Genomic DNA, 23,545 nt, shown 5'->3' with positions numbered 1-23,545 from the left:
GTACTGGCTTTTAAAAATACTTAAGTATTAAAAGTAAAAGTACTCGCTGAATGCATCACTTAATCGCTAATATCATTAAGTGTGCCGATCGTATTTAATTTTAATACATCAGAAATGTGCCATTTTAATGAACACTACCACAGATTAAACATGTTCTTATTGTGTTTATTCTCTGTAACAGTTTAGACTTAGATATGTGATTCTATGAATCATAATTTCAGGGATGGAAACATTTTGTCTCCTGTCCTAACATAGCATGAACTTCATTAGTGACATTTATTTAGAAAGAAATCTAACTGAAAGGGGATGTAAAGAAGGTGCGGGCGGGGTGGAGGACATGCAACCAAGGAGCCACGTAGCAGAGTTGTAGTCAAGATCACCGAACCCAAGACCAGCGCCCCGCGCTAAATGACACAATAACATTAAGTTTACCTATCAAAATTGGTTTTCAGATTGATCTGAAAGATCCACATTCCCATAAAAACACCTAGATATTCAATACTTAAGAGCTGAAATGAATTTAGCCAGTATCAATTAAAACTCACTTCATTCTGTTTTGCTTTCATCGCTGTGCTACAATCCGAAGAGGTCTCCTGCTATCCCTAGAAAAATAACGCCCTGGGCGGTTGCCCATATTGCCCATGTCAGAAACCACAACTGAAACATCGCAATTAACGGTAAATAACGTTCAACTATGAACACTGTCCAACGGCGCAACAAGTAACCAAGCAGAAGGAGCACCGTGACTGTTTTCATCCTCCCTCCCACTGCGATGCTTAATACCATGACAGGAGACGAAATCAATCAATGAGCAATGAGCATGCTCTGCATTCATACATTCAACTTTTACTTATTCAACGATTAAATAAATGTGTGTGTGTGTATATATATAGCTACCGCAGTGTACACAAGAACAAAGAACGGCTCTAAGTGAGGCTTCAGTCCTTAGGACTTAGTAAAGATCCGTCCAGAAGAATCGGATCGTTCGTGAATGTTATATCACTATATTGCAGACTTTGGTCACAGCGTTGTCCTAAGCAACACCTCAGTCAACACCTCCACACAATAATTCAGCGCATGAGTGACAACTTTTTTTCATCGCAGATGCAACATGTGTCTCTATACAGCTAGCTTAGCTAGCATCACTTCCACAGATCTTACCTTTCTTTAAGCTTTCCTTCCATGTGACGCTAAAAGTTGGACGACGTCCCACCGTCTGTGAAAGCGAAGCGCTGGTGATTTTACATGTCGCCATATATTACGATTTATGCAGCCATTATCGATTAAACAGACATCTTCTCCCGCTCAGAGGAAACCACTGCGCATGTCTGGAGCTCCGCGTGCGAGTAAAGGTGGAGCCGATGGGTGACAACAGACACTAAGTCACGTTATTGCTTGGATTTTACGGCGCCACCTTAAATCCCTGAACTTCACATTTTAACGGAAAAAAAGAGCAACGCGACTTGGATGTAACGAGTAACGAGACAGTTTTGTAGAAATGTAGTGAAGTAGAAAGTACAGATACTTACTGTAAAATGTAGTGGAGTAAAAGTAGAAAGTCCCCATTATTAAATCTACTTAAGTAAAGTACTGATACACGAAAACTGTACTTAAGTACAGTAACTAAGTACTTGTACTTCGTTACTTCCCACCACTGCCAATCAGACCGAGTCTACCAGACCACCGGTGTGAAAACACCTTGAGATGCTGGGCTGGAATGTATCGGAATAAACTTAACTTCAACACACAACTCCTGTTCATTTTCATGGGTTAGTTTGTGGAGGCGAGTGAATATGAGTGAAAGATGTGTAGAAGAGCTCAAGTGTAATTTAGTTGCTCCCACTTGTACATGATGCGATGTTGCTGACGCCAGAGCCTGTCCGTTACCGTGGCGTATGAGGAGAGAGGGGTCGCTGCAAATCAACACGCGGGATAATTGTTATGCAGCGAAGCTGTGAAGCAGAGGGAAGTAATTAAAGAAACAAGGGCAGTGTGGTGGCGCTGGTGGTGGGACACAACCCCCTCCTTCCCTCTACGTCCCTTTCTCCATTTCCCCCCTGCCAGCTCCAGATTACACACACACACACGCACACACACACACACACACACACACACGCACCCCCACACACACACACACACACACAAACACACTTCTTTTCAAAGATGGGGTCCCTTTTACATTGGCACCCCTGTAATGACTGCCAATGTTTACAGTGATTCTAATATTCTAATTATACTCCACGGGTGTTTATAAGGTCATAACATTTACAATTTTACGACACAGTAATTATCAGTTGACCAAAAAATTAGAAAAATACATTTTCTGTCTCCTGCTGTTCTTCTGATGACAACACATATCAGATGCCGTCACTCGACTCAAAACAAATAATTATTTTCCTAATGAATGCCAAAATAAATGTCGGGTGGTGGGACATACACCATTTTCTTGTAATGCAGCCCTCACAATTCAGGTTCATGCATCAATTTCCTGCAGAAATATTCAGAAATGCACCGCCAGCGGAAGGATCTCAGGGAGACTTGAAGCAGAGTTTCACTGATGTATCTCATAAAGGAATATCTTGGAATATAATGCATTCCAGGGTACATTGTTGCTTCCATTACCGGTGATGAGAATAGTGAATGAACACTGGGAGCTGGTGACTTTGTGTGCTGTAGATTATTTTTATAAGAATAAGTGTCATGGAGCAGAAGAGGAGGAACCAATGTGGTTATTGAAAAGTATATGCAATATTTATTCTTATTCTCCTGGTAATAATTCAAGGCCAGAATAGTTTGACTTAAAATATCAGCTTCACCCAAAAAGTTTTAATTTTAATATCACTTTAAAGAAGAATAATAAATCACAACATAAATCAAGTCAGTTCCTACATAGACTACATAGTTTACTGAACTACTGTGTAAATAATTCAAGCTCGTGTAGATCTGTTTAAATTCATCTGGTACCTGTCAGAGCGACTGTCTGGGTTCAGATGAAAATAATTACATGTGTGAATGTACGCAAGTGTTGAAGTTTTAATGTAGTTCTGCGAGTATGGAATGTCTTTTTTTTTTTCATTTAAACTGTGACGATCTCACTGCTATCTCTTCATCCGTAACACTTATTTAAAGTTATATAAACAACATAAAAGTAAACAATATGAAAAATGTGCTTCTTATATTGCTGAACGTTAGCCTGGACTAGCAGCCAACAACAGGGCCGGACCAACAGCGTGTTGTAACGCTCCGCCTGCTCTGACAGCTCTCTCTCAGGACAGATTTGTTCCCTGGACGTAAATGCATTTTGTGGTCGTAATTAGGGCTACAGCCTATTATCTTTTTTTGTTTTTGTTTTAATAATCGAGTATTTTACTGATTATTCTGACAATCAAGTAACAGAATTATTACAAATTGTCGCCTTTTCCAGATCTTTCATTGTATAATTATTATTAATGAAAAATTAAAAGTATATGAAAAGTGGAAATTATTTTTTAAAATAGGAGAATAAACATTTTATTGCCTAAAATTTAATAACATCAAAGGATGTATCTGTAAATTAAAAAAAAAACCAACACCTCTAACATCAACATTTGAAAAGCTCACCTTTCCAGCTTGACTTTACATCATTACCTTATAGGGCTCATCTATTTTTAGACTAATAACCGGATAGCAAAAATTGCTTAAGATATTCTCTTTTCTTTACAGAATTTGAATCCAGTGAAGCTAAAACTTTGCCACTTGAGGAGTTCTGGGTAAAACATTTAAGCAGGCAACGAAGGTTTATCACCTTAACTGCAAAATGTATTCGACTTTTGGATAAATTACTGCTTTGTGTTTTTCTCTTAGCAATTTCCCATTTTATATGTAATGATTATTTGATTACTAATTTAGTTGACCATCAGTTCAATAATCAAATCCTCACTATTCATTTGATTCATTGTTTCAGCCCTAGTCATAAAAAAACGACATGTTTATTTTGATCATATGTTGCTGCTCACTGATGTCACTTAAAGGACAGCATGATTAAAAAACATTAAATTGACAGAAACAAGTGAAATTCTGATACATAAGTGTTAATACATAGTTTTGTTTCTCATTTGGACCTTTTGTCTGTGCCACTGTTTAACACTGTTTAACTTCTCTGCCCTGCCCACACTTGTTTCTTTATTGTGCCTCCACAGGCAAGGCGTAGGACTGAATTATTTGGTCATTTCTATCCTAATTAATTAATAATCACTCTTCTGTTTTGCCCTTTGTGATGAACGAATGTGGTTGCTGAAGCGATTGCTGATTTGTTAGGGGAATAAGGGAGCAGGTGAGTTGAGGACAACCATAAAGCAAGAAAATAAACATGCAGACAACTGACCTCATTTGTGAGGTTGAGATTTTTTTTAATTACATTTGTGCCTTTTGTTTGTAGAACCTGAGTTGAAATTTTGTTAAAATTGTAATGCTTTTAATTAATCTAACAAAAACAATATTTAAATTATTGCTACTTTCTCGCTACCCTGAGCTTCCTAGATGTGCGTTGGGATCGGTTGTCACAGAAGTGAACAGAATCCTGTTCAAATGCTGTTTCTGTAAGAGCAAAATGAATCATTTCCTAACTTTTGCCATGCATGCTTTATCAGTTATTCTTTAAAATGCAATTCTTATACGGGAAAAGTAATAACATGAAAAATTGCAATAACCTGGTGTCTAAACCCAAAATGAATTCTTAGCATAAGCTAAGAAGCTTTGGGTTCATTTTCACACCCAATTGGCTGATTTGAAATAAAGCTCAGCTCTCCTACTTGAATTTTTCTGACTTCTCTTTTTCTGTCCTTCAACTAAAGTCATATTTTCCAGCATGACTACAAATAACTAGAATTTCACTGCATAAAGGTATCAGTTAGCATTAGTGTAGAAAATGTTTCACATCATTTATACAAAAGCTTTGAGAATTAAGATATTTATCAGTAATCGGGGAAAACTGACAAAGTGATACAAAACTCAACGGTTCTCCAAAGATCTGAAAAAATGTGATACTGGAAGGGAGGAAAGTCTGACAGCAAAGTTATATATATTACCGTTGGATTGTTGTATGCAAAATTTTTAATGTTGCGCACAGAAAAAATCTTGTGGTTTGAAGCAAATCGACCACGCAAAGAGTAATTTTGTCAGATATTGACGCTAAATATGGCTGTAATAAATCAGGGTGTTCCATCACTCCCAACCCAGCTTGGGGAGCCTCTGGCTGGCCACTCAATCTGATCAATTAAGAGATAAATTGTTCAGAAATAGTAAATTATACAAACATGTGGCATGTTGACAAACCCCTTCCAAAGAAGACTGAAAAGTGTGTTTTTGTACTTCAGCATATTTGTTCTTCCACTGGATGAGACAAGACTTATAATTGACCATACATTAATATTTTTTTTATCAGAAAAAATTTCACTTTCGCCTTTGTAAGTTCCATGGTCTGTACACTTATACTGACCTACGTACGGAGAAGCATTCCACCCGAGTACGCCTCAGGCGTTCCGCTCCGTCCTGCCTGTCAGGAGACGGTTATTAGGATCAGCGTACATGAGCGCAGGTGTCAGAAAGTGGCTGAGCCTCTCCGCTGCAGCCAGTGATAAAACATGATGCAGGACTACCATTAGAGGAGAATCCTGCAAGACCCGCAAATGCAAGTGAGTCAGTCTTGGCCCTGTCAGCTGGTAAAACGATCATGTCAGTCAGACTCACTGTCAGCGGAGTGACAGAGCAAGTCGGGCCCACTCCTCCTTCCTGTAAGTGCACATATCTGTGAATCGAAGAGGAGCAGAGTGCAGAGTCAGGGCACAGCTTGTTAGCATTCGTCTGTCATCACCCGCACTGGCCAGAACTTACTGAAGAGGAAGTAGGAGAACGAGGTAGAGGACAGAGGAGTTAAACAAAAGGGACAGAGGGCTTATAGATGGAATGCGGCTACTTTTCCGTCTCCAAAACTGCTTGGAGTGAGGCTATCGTGGTCAGGAACAAACAATTTGTTGACAAAAGGAAAGAGAAACCAATGGAGAAAAATAAGCGGGTCATAAAGAGCATGAATTACACTACCAGCGAGTCAGTGGCAGAGAGTAAATCTGCCGAAGCCGTAAAGAGTTATGCGTTGTGATCTGTTCCACCGATTGCTGTGTGCTTTGAGATAATTGCTTCCATTTTGTTGCAGAGGGACTATTACAGTGTATGATAGTTGGATTACCATCTGTAACCGTGAGCTCCACTTTGCAGAAGCAGTGCTGTATCAGCAGCAGGACTTCTGGAAGATGTAGGTTTAGTGAACACGGTCGGCGTCGTAGCTCGGAGCTATTGTAGTAGTTATGGGCTCCCTTTATAGAATTTCACTTGCTGCGGTGAAAGATTTTTTTTCCTCTGTTTGATTCAGTGAGATAACATTATCTGAATGGAATCATCTCTTGTTGTTAGTGTGTAAAGTTACTCAATAGAACCTTTTGGGAATTTTGCATAGCAATTTTTGATTTGCATTTGTAAAGTCAGAGGAATCTATTTCACCTGCCCATGTAGAAAAGTTCAAAAGGTGTTCTGTGTTTCTGTAATTACTTTAGGGTAGAATTAGGAAGTAAAACAAGATGCAATTTAATTCATTTTCTAACACATTTTGATTTGCTTTCTCAGTCTGTCAGTCCAGGCCCAGTGGCCTATTATTCAGTCCTGAGTAAATTGTAGATGGTATCGATAAAAGTGTTTTTGCAACTGATAGTGCAGTACACCCAGTTCAATTGGGCACCAAAGTTACAACATTTGTTACATTTTCAGCTGGTGTGGTTCCCGTTCACACTGTACTGTGTCAAATGGACCAAACCGTTCACCACTGAAGTGAATACACAAAAACCTTTGAAGAAGACACCGAGTTCCTTTTTCACACAAAAAAAGGAAATGTAGTGTAGTGTTGTCAAAAATGTAGTGGTGTGAAAAAGGAGACAGAGTCTGCCCATAAACTTACCATAAAATCTCAAGGTTGGACAAGAGAGACATGTTATGATTGGTTCTAACACTTTTTACACAACATGGCAGCTATTCTTGTACCGTACTGAGAGGCTCCCAGACAACCCAGAATAAAGTCACCTAAGATTTGTGTTTTTTTTTTTTTTTTTTGGTTTTGGTCTTTGGTTTTGTTCCTCTGTTCATGTGATAGGTGTGTGGATTTGATTGAATTGGAACTGGATTTATTTTGCTGAAAATTCAATAAAAGTATTCAAAATGTAGTGGAGTGAGACTTTAGCAGTTGCAGGATTTCTTTTTTTGTCTTTGGCAAAACACCACTAACCACGTCTCCCACTAGCTCTAGACATGCATGTTTAAAAGTAATTCTAAACAGGTGTGCGTTTTGTCTTGATGTAAAGGAACTCGGTGTTTTTGCTGTTTTGCAGTTTTCTGCAAGTTTGTTCCAGATTTGTGGAGCTAATAAAGGCGCCCTTAAATGCAACTGGCCTCAAGGTAAAAGTTAGAGTTATGATCAGCTATTCAATACTTTTTGGAAGCATCGAGAACTCTCTGGCATCAGGTTCTAGATTACATCAAGTTTTGCAGACATTTATTTTACTTGCATTTTTCATATTACAAAGAGACAAAATTGCACACACATATTTATCACTGACCAGTCAAACATACACCTTGCTTCTGAACAGCTCCTCTTTTGTTTTGCCCATTTGAAGGCTCCCCTACCCCGTTTTTCAAGCGGATTGCTCTGATGTTAGAGTCTATAAGCTAATGTAGTTAAGAAACTGGGATAGGGCAGAAAGGCTGAGATGAGTTATAGGACATTTCACAGATGAGATTATTTGTGGTAGAAATTCTTGGAATGGCTCACGTTAACCAGAAAGCCGTGTGTCACATGATCTAAAACACTTTCATGTTGCGTTGTGGCTGCCGGTGTGGCATTATGCTCGTATGTGTGTTGGACTTGAGTTCCTTTTATGCGTCTCCAGTGGTCAGTCTGTGGCCGGACTCAAAACGGTGAAGGCTACTCAGACCGTCATGAAGCAGGGTGATATGCGCTGAAAAACCGCCTTCTGTTCTCTTGTGGTTTTATTGTAAAAAGAGTAATGTTCTAAAGACGTCTATAAAGGATGAGACGAATAAGAAAATCAATGGCAAAGATACCAATAAGAAAAGAAGTACAACATGTAAATATAATAGTGTAGTTTCAGAATTAATGACTTTTTATAAGGTTTTTCTTTACACAGACAAGAACTGGGTTCTCCATCCATCCATTTTCTTTACACCCTTATCCCTTAGTGGGGCAGGGGGGTTAGCTGGTGCCCATCTCCAGCTAACGTTCCGGGCGAGAGGCGGGGTCACCCTGGACAGGTTACCAGTCTGTTGCAGGGCAACCCAGAGACACACAGGGCAAACAATCATGCACACACACACACACACACACTCTCATACTCATACATAGGGGCAATTTGAAGAGGCCAATTAACCTGACAGTCATGTTTTTGGACTGTGGGAGGAAACCGGAGTACCCGGAGAAAACCCACGCATGCAAAGGGAGAACATGCAAACTCCACACAGAAAGACCCGGGGCCGGGAATCGAACCCAGAACCTTCTTGCTGCAAGGCAACAGCTCTACCAACTGCGCCACTGTGCAGCCCAGAACTGGGTTCTCAATATTTGATAATTTCCTGCTTTTCAGTGCCACTCTCATAATTCTTCTGGCTTATTTAACTGTTGTAACAAAATGAGCTTTGTTACTCAAGATAATTTGATAAATAACTTAATTCTGGAAATTTCCAAATTGTGATTTTCAGAGGTCGAGATTTAGTCAAACAAAAAATATATTACTTAAACAAAAAAAAGTATATGTAGTAAAAACAAGTGAATCAAAAGGCTAGAAGTTGGGTTAACTTTTCCTTTTAGCTTAACCTGCTACAACAAAAATAACTTTTACCGCAATATTGTGTTTAGAAATGATCAACAGGTCAAGTATGTTTGAGCTGTTGTGACGTCCAGATATAAAGGTGTGTGCTTTAAGTTGTGTCTTATTTTGAAGTAAGAAGGAAAGTTTGTTTTGAGTTGCCCAGTTGTCCTGGTCAGTTTAACAATGCGCTGTCTTTTGGGTTTATGCCACAATTGCTGCATTCAATTTTCTGAATTTTCTGAAGGTTAGGAAACTGTATGAAAATGGGTTTGCATATGTCTGTGAGCAGAGACCATGTGAAGAGGCCTGAGCTATTGGTCAAATAAACTAAGGAATGTTCACAGGTTTTTCAAGGTTTTCGTGGGTTTGGACTGTTGTGACCACCTCTGATTCAGAATCTAAAATATTAATACAGATGAAACTTGAACTGGATGATTGAGCTTCAAACAGGGTGCAGGTTTCTTTCACACATTGTTAATATGGTCAGGATAATGTCTTGATAGTTTGTTTACCCATGGGATATAATACTTTCCCTAACAATCAAAAGCTTTGCTGACTTATGACAACTTGTCTATGACACTTACGCTACACGTTTTACATAAGCGCTAAAAATGCTGATCTGCCTAAGATGAACTGAATGACTCCAACTAACCCAGACCGTTTTCTGTACCCAAGTCTAAACAGAGGAGTCATAACAAAATCTCCACACACCTTAAAAAAAGGTGCCAGCGTCCCGCTCCCTGACAGCAGAAAAAACTTGCAAGCTGAAGCCGTCTTTGCACACAAGCACCCTCTCTGAATTTAACTGCATTGGATTTTTGTTTCACAACCAAGTGTATATCAAGCGTGCCTTTGTGGCCCTGCTGCGGCCCGTAATGAATGCATGGCTAAAATAACTAAGTGGCAGAGGGAGTGAGGTAGGAAAGGAACATGGGGATGGGGGGAGGAGGAGGGAAAAGATGAGGCTGGGGGTGGGGAGGTGCGTGCTCAGAGTGAGAATCACTCTGTAAAGGTGGAGAGAGCGAGAGAGAGAGAGAAAGAAAGAAAGGTGAAAACATGAGGGAGGTCAGCTCTGATATGGCAGTTGGTATACATGTTTCCTGATGTTAAAAACCATCAGGAAACATGATGGTTTTTAACATCATGTTTAAAACCATCATGATGTTTAAAAACCATCATGTTAAAACAACAAAGGCTCTGTTGTTTTAACAGAGCCTTTTGGCTTCTTCCTGCTCAGTAAACGGACCTGTGCCCATTCATTTACCCCTGTTCAGACTGTGGCTATCCGTCTGGCAGGCGTGAGCTACAAACTTTTATAAGCAGATAATAAATGTCCCGAGGAGCTCATCATCGGCTAATTCTAAGGAAAGATACCGTCTAAACATTTCTAGTAAGGCTCCGTGAGTGGAGTAGAGAGGCCTGAGTTTTTGTTAAGCATTGTGTATGTTGACGAAGAAGCGTCCCCAGAGAGTGAGAGGGATAATTAAATATATCATCCAAATAGGTATTGATCGTCTTAAGAGTGTTGCCGTTAGATTAAAAGGTTAAAGAATAAAACCGCTTTGAGGATTAAATTATTGTGAGGTAAAATCAAGAGCGTAGAAAGATAAAGACTGCAGTAATCAGAATGTATGAGCCCTGCAGACATGCTTATTGATGTCCTATAGACGTTTAGAATCCCGTCAAGACACATTATGAACCGTAAGCAAACCCATTAGGACGTTTTATCTACCGCAAGGAGAGTCTGGGTTGGCTGGGACGCTGTTAGATGAGCACGTTGGCTGTTTCAGTTGCTCCATATATCAGCTATTTTTTTTTTATGTATTTATTTTTTTTAAGTGCGCAGTGTGGCACCCCAGCCAAGCAGCGGAACAAGGTCAGGAAGCGCTTTTAATTTATTTATTTTTTCTTCTTAATCCAGATGTGTTTTATCTTTGGGGACGATAAGCAGAGGAAGTGGCTAAGCACAGGATACAGGCTCCTGTTACCCTTCTGTCTCCTTCTCCGATCAACCAATCGGGCATGCGAATAGTGCTGAGTCAACCATTGGGTTCTGCTCACGTATAAACGAAGGGTGGGGCAAGGGGGACGTTGGTGTCTGCAGTGGACTGCAGCAGCACTGCCGGCGCTAACCTCACGGCTACAGGAACTGAATCCCCAGCTTCCAAGTCTCAGAGCCTCCGACTCTCTTAGATTGGCCCTAAGCGTCTTTGCTTAGCTGGATAATATACACGCCACCTTACCCATTCCTACAGTCAGTAGGTAATTAGTGGGAATAAATATGGCAAGCCACTGAAGATAAAGTTTATAGCCTGGCCACGGGTCAGCTTGCTTTATTGCCACAGTGAGCCTTGCATTAAGGTAATTACAAGTCATTTCACATTTTCATCATGTGTGAATTCAGGTTTTCTTTGGGTTGAACCTTTGAAGCTGACTTAACTGAAATGCTGTATTAAGCATACTGCCGTTTAAAAGGGATTTATTAACCATTTAATAACAAAACTCGGGGCCAAGATGAAGTGTGTGTGTGGGTCAGTGAAGGCAACATTTTGTTCTGACATTGCCCTCTGTAGTTTGTTTGACTGGATATCTGGTCACCATGTAACCAAATGTTCTCAACCCAAAATCTAACACATTGTTGTTAAATAATGAACTTTTCCCTGACTGCCCCTTGTTAACAGTCCTGCTTCTTGTAATTAATTTAGCAAACCTCAATTCATGCTATAGGGATGGGCAGTATCAGTGCTAATATCAAGCCTACATTTCACCAATAACATTGGAAGAGTTTTATATCCTCTCTTAACCTGTACAGAGCCACAGGATGGGATGGAGGTTCCTTTCTCCAGCAGCCATTAGGTGAGAGGCAGGGTCACAAGTATTTATCCCATCGAAGGGCAGCACAAAAAGCTTAAGAATATTTTATTTAAATCAAACCTTTGCGACTTCAGCGGAAATAGTGATAGTTCTCAACAGTCTATCACTGTCATCCCTGCTTTCTTCAAAGTAAATTGTAGGGCATCTGCTGTACTTCTAACCATTTGACTTACTGGAGAGGCTGCCGGTTTGATTCCATCTACTCCCTGCCACATTGGGCAACACCAGTCTCCATATCAATAAATATGTCAGCCTGGATAGGTAAGCTTGACTCAGGGTTCTTAATTCTGTGGGTTCCATTTGTGACGGCGGGCTCTTGAAACGGCTCATTCTAAGTTCACTGAGGTGACAGGAAGTGATTCTAGGTCAGCCCTCCCACACGGCGTGGCGCCGGGTGGAAAGCGGAGGTCTGGCAGTCACCGAGACAGTTGCTGAGACCTACTTGTCCTGATAAGGAGAGAGAGAGAGAAAGAGAGAGAGAGTGAGCAGGCGGGCGGACATGGTCAGTGAGTGAAGAGGCTGTGAAGCTGATGGGAGTGGCACTGCAGACAGGCTGTATCAGCTCAGCCCCTGGAGTGTCGGGTCATACATCTGTAATGAAAATATCACAATGAACAAGACTGACAGAGTCAACTGTGGGACTGGTTACAGAGTGTCACCCCACTTACATGGTGCTGGGCTGGCAGCTGCACTGTTACACCACCTGTATGGTATATGTCTCCCCAGGGACACCACACACTCCAAACTCCTGACCTTTCCCTTTATGACTCCTTGACTGTCTTGGACCGCCGGCGTCCAGCTGTCCCTAACCATCATCTTCTCCTCCCCTCTGTCTACAATATAAGGGCAGGAATGCAGTGGACAGCACAGTCCCAGAATAGACAAGTAGCAGCCCATATCACCAACCACACAATCTGCCTGATAGAGGGCATCTACATCACAAGGCAGCCTGGAGCAAGAGTGCAGACACATGCAGCATGTCGGCCCACGTACAAAAGCCTCAGCTGCAAAGATGCTAAACTTGTGAATGCACAACACCTTTTCTTATTGTGGGTTTGATCCCGATGGAGACGCCCCCCTCCTTCCACCTCCCCGCCCCCAGTTTAGTGTTGAAAGAGGAGTCACCGGCAAAGCCTTCAGCTGGCATCTGATCGAGGTTAATGATAAAACGCAATGGGTGTAACAATTCTGTTTGATGTTGGATCTGAGTGGAGGTGCGCCGGGTGATGGCGGGTTGGATGTTTGATGAGTGTGTGGGCCGGAGATTGGTGGAGTGAAGCACTGAAAGCGCAGCAAAGGGATTCTCTCCCTAATCTACAGAAAATCCTGCCGTGAAAAGGATTCTGGGTGTAGCGCTTTCTCCTCTGAAGACGATATTCGCGCTCGAATGCTCACAGAAGCTGGCAAAGCAGTCTTCGCTCTCGCTCTCTGTCTAATGTGGACACTCACAGATCATTATCTGCCAAAAGAGCAGCAGAGGCACGGTTCAAACGGGGGGCCTCGCTGACATTGAAAGCAGACGTGAGCAATCCGTACGAGTTATACGCCTGGAGTCACCGGATTCACGTGCATTCCTGCTGCCTCGCTGCATGTTGTTGATAGCTGTAGCTCTGGAACTGGTAGAAGAGTAAAGCCATGAAAGCTCAGATTCTCCTCCAGATACCACATGCTGAGTTTCTATGCAATCCGGAAAAGGTGGAATGTGATTTAAAAGTAGGGAAATATGGTAAATTAAGGAATGGTGGAAATTTTGTCTAAATTCATCCATTGTACATTTGTTTGTCCGTCCGTCCGTCCGTCCGTCCATCCATCCATCCGTCCATCCATCCATCCATCCATCAGTGGTCTGCTCTCATGTCCATCCATTCCTCTCCCCTCTGGTCTGTTTTTTGACATGAAAAATGTCCTCCTGCTCCTTCCAGTTCGTTTTACACCTGAGTCATGGATGCACAGTCATCAATTTGTAAAACTCTTGGGTGACAACTTTATTAAACATAAGAGGGATGGAGTTAACAGCAAAGGATGAGAGATCACTCTTTTCCTACCTTCGTACATATAGTGACAGTATTTTATTTATTTTTTTACACAGTTTGGATGCAGTGAGTCTGCTGTATTTGTTATCTCAGAAGGGGTGGACAGCTTTGATACAGGACTGACAGTGGAATTACTCACACACACACACACACTACAAACGCTTACTTTGTGAGAGCCAACGCTAGCCCAGGTCCCTCTTGAGAATGAGATCCGGATCTCAATGGGGTTTACTTGGTTAAATAAAGGAAATAAAAATAGAGGTTTGGAGCATCTCAGACCTCCTGTCAAATATGACCTGAATTTGGAGAAAACACTGCATTTTCTGAGGTTTTCAAGGATTTTAGGCAGCAACAGGAGGTTTTAACAAAAGTGTGTCTGCTGATAATTGCGCCAACAAAGGAATGCAAACTCACTTTATTTGGGTTTCACAGATTGGCTGAAAAACTTGCAGTAGAATTTATAACCTCCAGGCTGAAACTACATGAAACTGATATTTCTCTGTTTTTAGCAATACATGTTACATGATGTTAACCTTCAGCACCACTGTTTATTCAAATGAATGGATCCAATTTCAGGTAACACAGTCCAATTAGTGATCCATACGTGGTTGGATCAAACTGGATCACCATTTGAATTTTGTTTTGTTCTTTTTTACGTTAACTTCGTGTTATTAGACGACTTTTTATGGCAAAGTAAAAAGACTTCCTCTGTTCCTAAATTTGTGCTCAAATTTAGAAACAAAGGTTGAATGTTTGTTTGCTGGAAGAACCCAAACTACCTGTCAACCAGACTTCAGGTGATGTCTTTACATTTCCCAACCACTACTTCACATTTTTCAGTCTAATATTGACTTTTCGATATCTAATGGACAAACTTCTGCCTAGTCGGTGGGTCCCTCCATTTGCTTACCTGGTTCTGCCATTTTACTCCATTCAGTATAATTTTGTCTCAGATGTGATTTGTATTCAACCTTCTTATAAAACATTTATCTGTAACTACGATAGATTTAGGCTGTAAGAATACTTCAGATTGTATTAAACAAGGCTTTGTTAAAGGTTATGAGGTTCTTCATTTGAATTAATAAATGTCAGTGGTTCCCCTAGCCTGAAACAACAGGACTGCATCCAAAGTGCATCATATAACATCTCCAAACTCTAAGTAATCACTTTTATTAATGAATAGTCAAGTTTTTATTAAAAGCTTAATTAGACACAAGTTTATTAGAGACATACATAAAATTTAACAGTTTGAGCAAATGTGATAACAAGTGTATGAAATAATATTACAACTTTTTAAAAAAGAAAATCAAATTGTACAATTGAAAAGCAATTGTAATTCCCATTGCTGCAAAAATAATACATTAAATATTCCACTTGTAATGGTATAATTATGATTATGATACACATCCCAAAGCAGTAATATTAAATAAATATCAGCTGGAAATATTAGTAGCAGTCTTTTGAATGTTGTGAATGTGTCGATTCTTCAAAGGAAAATAAAGACAAATTTATTAAAATAGTCCTTCAACTAAATTCAGCCTGTATTTTTTTATCTTATGTTGATATTTTATGGTAAAGCACTTTGTGTATAAATCAAGTTTACTTCAATAAACAAGCTGAGGTTAGCTGAAGAGGCTGACTGCTGATATATTAACCAGCACAAGTTGTAATGACTCCTATAAAGCTAATGCTAATTTACAGTCAACACTGTTGCTTTGTCATGTTACCAATCATCAGAAACAATTTCTTTAAAAAATAAAAAAATAAAAACATGAACTGAAGGAATGGTATGATTTAAATCCTAGTGGTTTAAAATGTTTCAAAAACTTACCTTACTTTCTTGTTAAGCATCTCTGTCCAGATGGGAAACTTAGAATGTGTTCAAAATCATTCTAAGCTAAAGTGGTTTTAAGCTGGTAATAAACAGAGCCTCTGGTCTGCTGGGACTAGCCTAAGGGAGAACCCAATCTGAATCAGAGAGTAATCTATGCCATGTACAACATTAACTACTCCTAATCTTTTAATAGAACCTCTCTTCAAAACGGCATGAACGATGTCTTTAAAGCTAAAAGCAATCAGTTGAAGACATTGAACCCTGCCCAATAAAATAGTGACATATATTTCTGGATCTACAAACATAAGCACCAGATTGATCAAACAAATGCAGTTTTGTGAGCAGATACACAGAAATGCGGTAATAGCAGCGGTACTATCCATGAGTCAGGACCAGATCTAAAGCTTTCAAAACATAGAAGCCACAAGAAGGAGAGAGGCGCTGAAACTATGGGAGGAAAAGAAGAACGTTCGGACACGATGGGAAACAGAAGGACAGCAGGGTTGAAGGAGACGGTTTACATTAACAGAAACGAGTGTCAGTCTGGAATGTCTGGTTGAGTAAGAATGTGGAAATCTGGAGTTTCCAGGTGAAACAATGTCCTTATGCAAAGTGTTGTCATCATAGATGCTGGGGTGATGTGAGATGAATGCTGATGGTCCAGTCTGCTTAAGACTGAAGAGAAAACTGCCAAAAGAATATCTGATACTCTCTCACACACACCCACACACAGATACATCCTACGTTGGGCTGTGGTAGCCACTGAATACATCTTGTATTAAGTTGTGCTGCGTATTTTTCAGTGATGACGTTGTTTGTTGTTATAGTTTCCTGGTTTTGTTTTTTTCTCTTTCCGCACCATGTGGAAGCAGACTTCTAGGTTGCTCTAATCTCTGTATCCGTCTTTCCTTTTACTGTTCTTTCCCTTTAAACCTTTTTCCCACCTTTCCCTCTTTCTTTCCCTCCTCTGTGTCTGATGCATTTGAAAGAAATCCAAAGCAATTTCTAAAAAAAAGAAAAGTTTTCTGTCTATCCTTTATCCACTACAACGAAGCACCAATCACCCACACACACACCCACGCAACACACACCCACACACACCTTTGATATGTTGTCGTTTACTGTAGGTCCTTTTGCATTATGTGAGCAAATCATGTACCTACAACCAGAAGGATCTGTAAATGTGAAAGCTGAGATATATTATTATTTACATAAATAATAATAACATAATTCCATAAATAAAACATCAATCTCTAAGATTTTGCAGCCAGTACCTACAATAAACAGTTTATTTCCTAATGATTAAGTTATTAGCTGGACTAATTAAACCAGGAAATGAGTTACTCCAAGGACGAGCAGAGTGGTGAGCCAGCAGCACCGCTGAGTCCATGGACTCTGTGCTGCCGCGCTCACCACCGCGCCAACGGTAAACGGCCTTTTCCTCGAGTACAATCGTCCCAAAAAACGGCCGAGAATAAAAGCCAAGGGTTTAGGAAAGAAACGGGTTTGAGCACGGGGTATGAGGGTGAGAAAGAAACAGGAAGAACGGATGTTCTGCATAGCGCCGGAGGTCAATGAGAGTTAATTTTCCTGCCGTCCTATCCGCTGGCTTCATTAGCAGTATTGACAGTTAGGTGATGAATTCATTGTTTTCTCTGGTTTGTCTGCAGCCATCATTTATATGCACTCCTCTGTTATCTCTCAGGGCCCTGCTCCCTGTTTTTCTCATCGCTTCTTCATCGCCTACATTTTTCTCCGTCCTCCATCTCTCCTGCTCTCCTCTGTTCTTGTTCACCATCTTTCCTTCTTCAACTCTTTAAGCACACACAGTTTTTTTCTGTATTTCCATACAGTAAAGAACACAAGTTACCATTAGTGACACTTTGCCAATGTGTGAGATGAGATGACGCACACATACGTGATTCCACTCACATTTGGGCTCTTGTCTCTTTCAGATTATTCCCTCTTCAACCTCTTCTTCTTCTTGGACCCAAAATGCTTTGCTAAAGCTGGTAAAATGGAACCAAATCAACTGTTCAATGGATTTGGTCCCCTTCAACCAGCTGTAGCTGTGCATTGATCACTCCGAGGAGCCGACTGAGCCACGCAGTGGGACAAAAGGGACGCCTTGTTTTCCTCTCCACACATAAACTCATTCTCAGCACCGGCGACTGTGTGCATTTATCTCTGTTAAACAGATTACCAGAAGCAATTGACTTAATCTGACTTAAACAAGCCAAGTAAGTAATTATAGATATCTTAGTGCATGCATTGTTATGCTGTGTAAAGCTGTAACTGTATTGTCCTTTGGAGAATAGAATTGTTCTTTCGAGATTTTCCCCAAAAGTCTACTGAGAGGTGGCGTTAGTAAGAAGAAAAACGGCTGAAACTGTGTGAGAAAGGTGCTCAGGTTTGTGTGCTTATGTGTGTATTAAATATCAGTTTAATAAATCCTTATTCTGAACTTCAAAACCAACTAAGTATGTGCTTACAAAGCGGTGCTGGAGCTCATAAGTAATAAAGTTGTTCTCATCAAGTGATCGTGATGTTTTTAATAAGAACACGACTGGGATCCAGCTGGTTCCTGGGCATAAATCACATCCAAAGTTTAATTGACATTAACATCATGCTGAGCGGCAGATTTATGCAAGACCAACGCAATCATCATCAGTGGAAATTGTTCTCCGTTACACCTGCAGTTTTTCATGCCTTCGTGAAAAAGGCCAGTTTTTGACATTCTTGGTTAAGATATGTATTTTTACATTTACCAAATCTTTTTGCACATGGTAAAGGGCTTAAATTTGAGTAGATTTATGCAGTTGGGGGGAGGAGAGGGAGATTACCTCTGATACAGTTAATATCTTCCAGGTTGGCCACCCTTACTTCACCGTTCAACAGTAAAGTCGTTTAGTGTTGGTATACCAGCAGTTGCTATTCAGTTGCATCTTTTCCAACCGTTGGCAGGATTATGATGTAGCACATGTCAATTTTACAATCTTTAAGGGTCTAAAATATCTAAATAATCTGACAGTTTTAAAGCATCATTCCTCTCCAGAAAGTGGTTTTAGTCAGAGTGTCTTTTTGGAATTCCGGCCCTTCAGGCAATCAGAGCTCTTACCACCAAAAATCAATTGGAAAAACATTTAAAGAATTTTGAATAATAATACCTCCTAATCCCACCATGTGACCATCTGTGCCTTTCCAGCTTAGTTTAGTTTGCATTAATACTTTTTATGATAACTGTGTCATAGTTTCCTCGTTTTGTTTTGTGTTTATGACAGAATTTTTGTCGTTAAGTCATTTTAACCTTGCTTGTATAACCTTTGATTTTAACATTGTCCCAGGACGACAGATGGAAAATTGCTCTTTGATCAAAAATAGACTTATGGATAATTTTGGTGCAATTACAGAAATGTGGTCAAACGTTTTCCCTGCCAAATAAATGAAATGAAATGAAACTATATGGAAAAATATATATAAGATAACTAGAATAAACACTCAAACCTTTGACACCTAGCATATAGCGCTACCTATGTTCTTACTTTTCTTTATCTTTCAATTAAAAGAGGCATGCTGGCATAACATTCTAATTACATATCAATAGAAGACCCTTTAAAGAATGTATGTAAAAAGTATTTCAGTTATGGATTTTCATTTTTTGTAAATGTAAATGTTTGGGATTGTTCCTTTGTAGGTTTATGCAAAGTGTGTTGTAATTGTATGTAGGCTGGGTACCATACTGTGGTGCGTGACATGATAAATAAATTAAAAAATTTAATCTGCTAAGGTATTTTACTCACTTCTTCCTACACAATTTTTAAGTAGACATTTCCCTCCAGCTGCACAGATCAAAATTAAAGGGCTCTTACACTAGCAGTGTGAAACTGATAGTGCTAAGAATAAACAACTTGTTCTATTTTAAAACTTTAATTAGTTGCCTGAAGCCAAAAGGACTCTTTAAGAGCTTCTAGAATAATAATAATAAAAAAGTCTGGCAACAATGGTTGCCAGTGGGAGCAAAAAGGGTTTGGTAGTCCTAAAAATCATTTTTAAATAGATGTAACTGAAGCATTTCCAATAGATTTTATTTATATTTATTTTAACCAGGTCAAAGTTTCCAGCAACTTTTTTTAGTGATATTTTTGTTTCCCTGGGGTATAAATATAACATGACATAGCAACCCATTTAGCCACTGGTCATGAGGACGGATGACAATCCATTTTTATCTTGCTACCAGACACACTGAAAAGGAAGGTGAGAGAAAAACAATCTCTGAAACTCACTGTTGGAGAGCAGCAGCAAAGCATGGTGTCTCTGGATGAAAATGTCACAATGACGACTCTCACACCCAGGGTTAAACGTAGTGTTTCTCTTCCAAACTCCCAGGGGACCGTGGTAATGCAAGGCATTATAAACTTTCTGAAATATCAATACACTGTAAATGTACAGAGCCTTAAAAACGCTGATAAAGAAGACAACTTGTTCTGTTCAGACTGTGGAACATCTGGAGATGAGAATTCTTCATTAAATCGAGACAATTATAGGCAATCCTGAGCATCCTCTTCATGAGACTGTTCAACGGTTCATGTAGCGGGGCAATGATTAAAAAATACATGACAACGCCCCAAAATTGTTGGGTTTGCCTAGTCTAAGTCTGGACTTAAATCAGTAGGGTATGCACAATTTTCACAGCAAAGTAAAACATTCATTGCTGATTATGACAGATGCTTGATTGCAGTCATTGTCAGTGGCTCAACCGTTTAGCAGGTAAAATCAAATTAGCTTTTGTCACTTCATATCAACACTTTTCTTCGTAGAAGAAGAATTGTGACATACACTGCATGTTTGTCACAATTGGGATGGCGACACAAAAATGTTTTCTAACACCATCTTTTCATGTGATTAAATTGGATCATATGAACACCAAGTCTTTCTGTTTTGGACAGTTGGGATTTTACCAACAGTGAACTCTAAGCTCTGAATCAGCTTTTCAGCTCTGCCCACAAATTTTCTCTGGGACTAATCAGGACTTTCTTATTGGTCACTCCAAATCATTGGCTTTATAGTCCTCAAACTATTTTAACTACTTAGGCAATTTGCCTAATTAGACTGTGCATTTGGAAACTACATTTGTTCCCAAGCTGCAACTTCCTGGTGGATGTCTTCAGATCAACTCACCACATGAAGTCAATTTTTAGTTAGTTTTGGAGTTTCCTTTCTGCCCAGGCAAGCTTGAACCAACATCTGTGTATGGGCTGCAGCTTCCTTTCTCAGCTCGGTATCCAAAATTCAGACTTAAATATGTCCACTTCTTAAACATTGATTTTTTCTCCTTTTTCAGTGTTATGAAGACTGAACAATCCCATTGTGTTCATGAAGTGCATGTGATTGCTTGAACAATTGAATCGCTCCCTAAGACGGTGTTTCCCCAACCCTGGTCCTCAACGCCCACTGCCAGGCATGCTTAAGGTGATTTGTGGCTGCAGCCCTGGTGATTTCAACTGACTGGTATTTGCTGAACTGCAATCAGCTAAATCAGGAGTATTAAAGCAGTGAAACAGCTAAATCATGCAGGCAGTGTGTCTTGAGGACCAGGGCTGGGAGACATTGCCGTAAGGCATCTAGAAATTTTACCCAAATCTGAACCAGACCTGTAGAGGTCCACAATTCTCATTTTGATTTCTTAACTGATTCTTTTCACACAAGGTCTTAGATTGTTTTCACACCTGATAGTCCGGTAGACTCGATTCAGTTGGGGACCAAACTTGCAACATTTGTTCCATTTTCAGCTGCTGTGGTTTATTTTTACATCGCACTGTCACATGAACCAAATCCTTTCAGCAACCTGTGGCGCTGCACCAAGAATCACTAAAGGAAGTGACACAAAAAAAATCCCCTAAGTGGACACTGAGCACAACTTTATCCTTACTGAAATGTAAACAACAGTGCAGTGGTGTCAGATTTTAGTGGTTGCAGGAAGCGGCCAGAGTTCACTTCCTGCTTTCGGAGCGATCTCCGGTCCATTTGGCGTTCACATAGGCATTAAACGAATCACTTCAACCAAACCAAGACCTCAAGTTTTTAGTGAGACCAGAGTTCACTTTTTTGGTCTGCACCAGAGTTTGATTAGCCTTTCACACTTCCCCTAACGAACCAGAACGTTAAATGAGCCAGAGTTCACTTAAAGCTGACTAAACAGGGTTGGTGTGAGTCCACCCTTAGTGTGTTGCCCTGAAATACATTTGCAAGTTTGCATCCAACAAACTCAAATGCCACTGAAGCCTGGCATTGTAATATTTGTGTATGCAAACTATTGATTTTAAATAAAGTGTCAATAAAACAAATGGCTCTCTCATTATTATGACACTTAGCACATAAAAAAAATGTCAATCTTAAGGGCAGGGAATGTCTAGTCAAATTAGGCAGTGAATGAATTATTTTTTTTTTCAGCGTCTGGTTTGAACTCTGTCATCTCTACCCAAAGGAGAGGTCGATCACTCAGTTATAGTAAATGATGGCATTAAAAAGGTGACACTGCAGAACTTTAGGTGAAAACTGAATTGAAACAGAAAGAATTGAAGAAGTTAACGTGATCTGTCTTTCCATGCCAACAAAGGAGCTAAACATCTTATCCGCCTCCTTACCAGCTCCTTGTATCTCCCGCTGTGCGGAGCTTAGGGAGGTGTGACAGATGTTTTAATGTGGCTGTGATTTCTTATCACCACACAGCTGAAAGCTCCATTTGCCTTGGTCCGCTGTGATAGATGGGCGGCCGAGGCCGAGGGGAGAGCAGACGCTACCTAGAGAATGTTTCAGCACAAGCCCTCCAGAGCCTCTGAAGGCGCAAGGAAGCTCCACGAACGACACACACTGCTGCGAATGGTGGATGTGGTCATTTTCGGTTTCCCGTGTCCCGGGTGTGATGAGCGAACGAGTAATTATGGAAAGGGAGGGACGTGAACGCAATTACACCGGGGATGAAACACAGCTTGTCAAGACCCGGGGGCGCCGCCGCCGCAGAAATGGAGAAATCAAGCAGAACACACGAGTTACAAGCAAACTCGCAAATAAACAAACAAAATGACAGCAATTTTGATTAAACCCCAGTGTGTTTACAACGCGTTAAATCGACGGGATTATTGAAAGTCAGCAGCATTACGTCTCCTCGATGTGACCGAGAGAGAGAGAGAGAGAGAGAGAGAGAGAGAGAAAAGGGAAATGCCCCAAAGAACATAAGCAATTCATCACAGCAAACCAGGTATGTATCACAGAAACACTTTTTTCCTTATGCCACAGGGACTAAAGGCGCACCTGGAATGAAGTCATTGCCGCACATTTTAAACTACTACACCTGGTTGTGGTTTTCTAGCCAGTTATTACACTGTAGTTGCAGAGAGAAGCTTCCCACAGAGCAGGAACTTTAAAGGAAGGAGTCTGTTAGCTGAAAACTCAGAGCATTGCAGGTAACGCTCTGTTCTTTGTCTTTATATGCTTCACAAACATTTTAATACAATTCATGTTTTAAAGTGGGGAAAATATCTGTCAGGATCTGGGGTTGTTTGACTTTGGTTTTGGATGTTTGGTGTTCCTCAGTTTATTTCTGTTTTTGTATTTTTCCACATCTGTTCTTCCTTCATGATTCTAGTTATGTGTATTTAGTGTTTCTAGTTATTATCTGTTGTTCCAGTTACCATGTCTCTCTAGTCTAAGTCGGGGGTCTTCATCCCGCGGCTCTTTAGCTCTGCCCTGGTGGCTCCCTGGAGCTTTTCAAAAATGTTTGAAAAAGGAAAAATATAGGGGTGGGAAATATGTTGTTTTGTTTTAACATGGTGTCTGAAGGAGGACAAACATCCAATGGTATAACAATGTGTAGAATAAATATTAGACTCTAAGTTATT

The 23,545-nt window shown here is 40.2% G+C and overlaps 1 long non-coding RNA gene across 1 annotated transcript in view; it reads left to right on the top strand.

Moving 5' to 3' along the window:
- The window catches only part of LOC145552169 (uncharacterized), a 35,164-nt gene extending 15,731 nt beyond the window's left edge, over positions 1–19,433 (top strand). Inside the window, exon 3 of the long non-coding RNA XR_014088120.1 lies at positions 17,603–19,433. This is a non-coding gene — a long non-coding RNA (uncharacterized LOC145552169). The remainder of the gene's footprint in view (positions 1–17,602) is intronic.
- Positions 19,434–23,545: the final 4,112 nt, after the last annotated feature.

The sequence above is a fragment of the Poecilia reticulata genome, chromosome 7, assembly GCF_904066995.2.
Source record: "Poecilia reticulata chromosome 7, P_reticulata-male-v2, whole genome shotgun sequence".
Taxonomy (NCBI): Eukaryota; Metazoa; Chordata; class Actinopteri; order Cyprinodontiformes; family Poeciliidae; genus Poecilia; species Poecilia reticulata.
The sequence above is the reverse complement of the archived record's forward strand: the minus strand, read 5'-3'. Positions and strand labels throughout refer to the sequence as shown.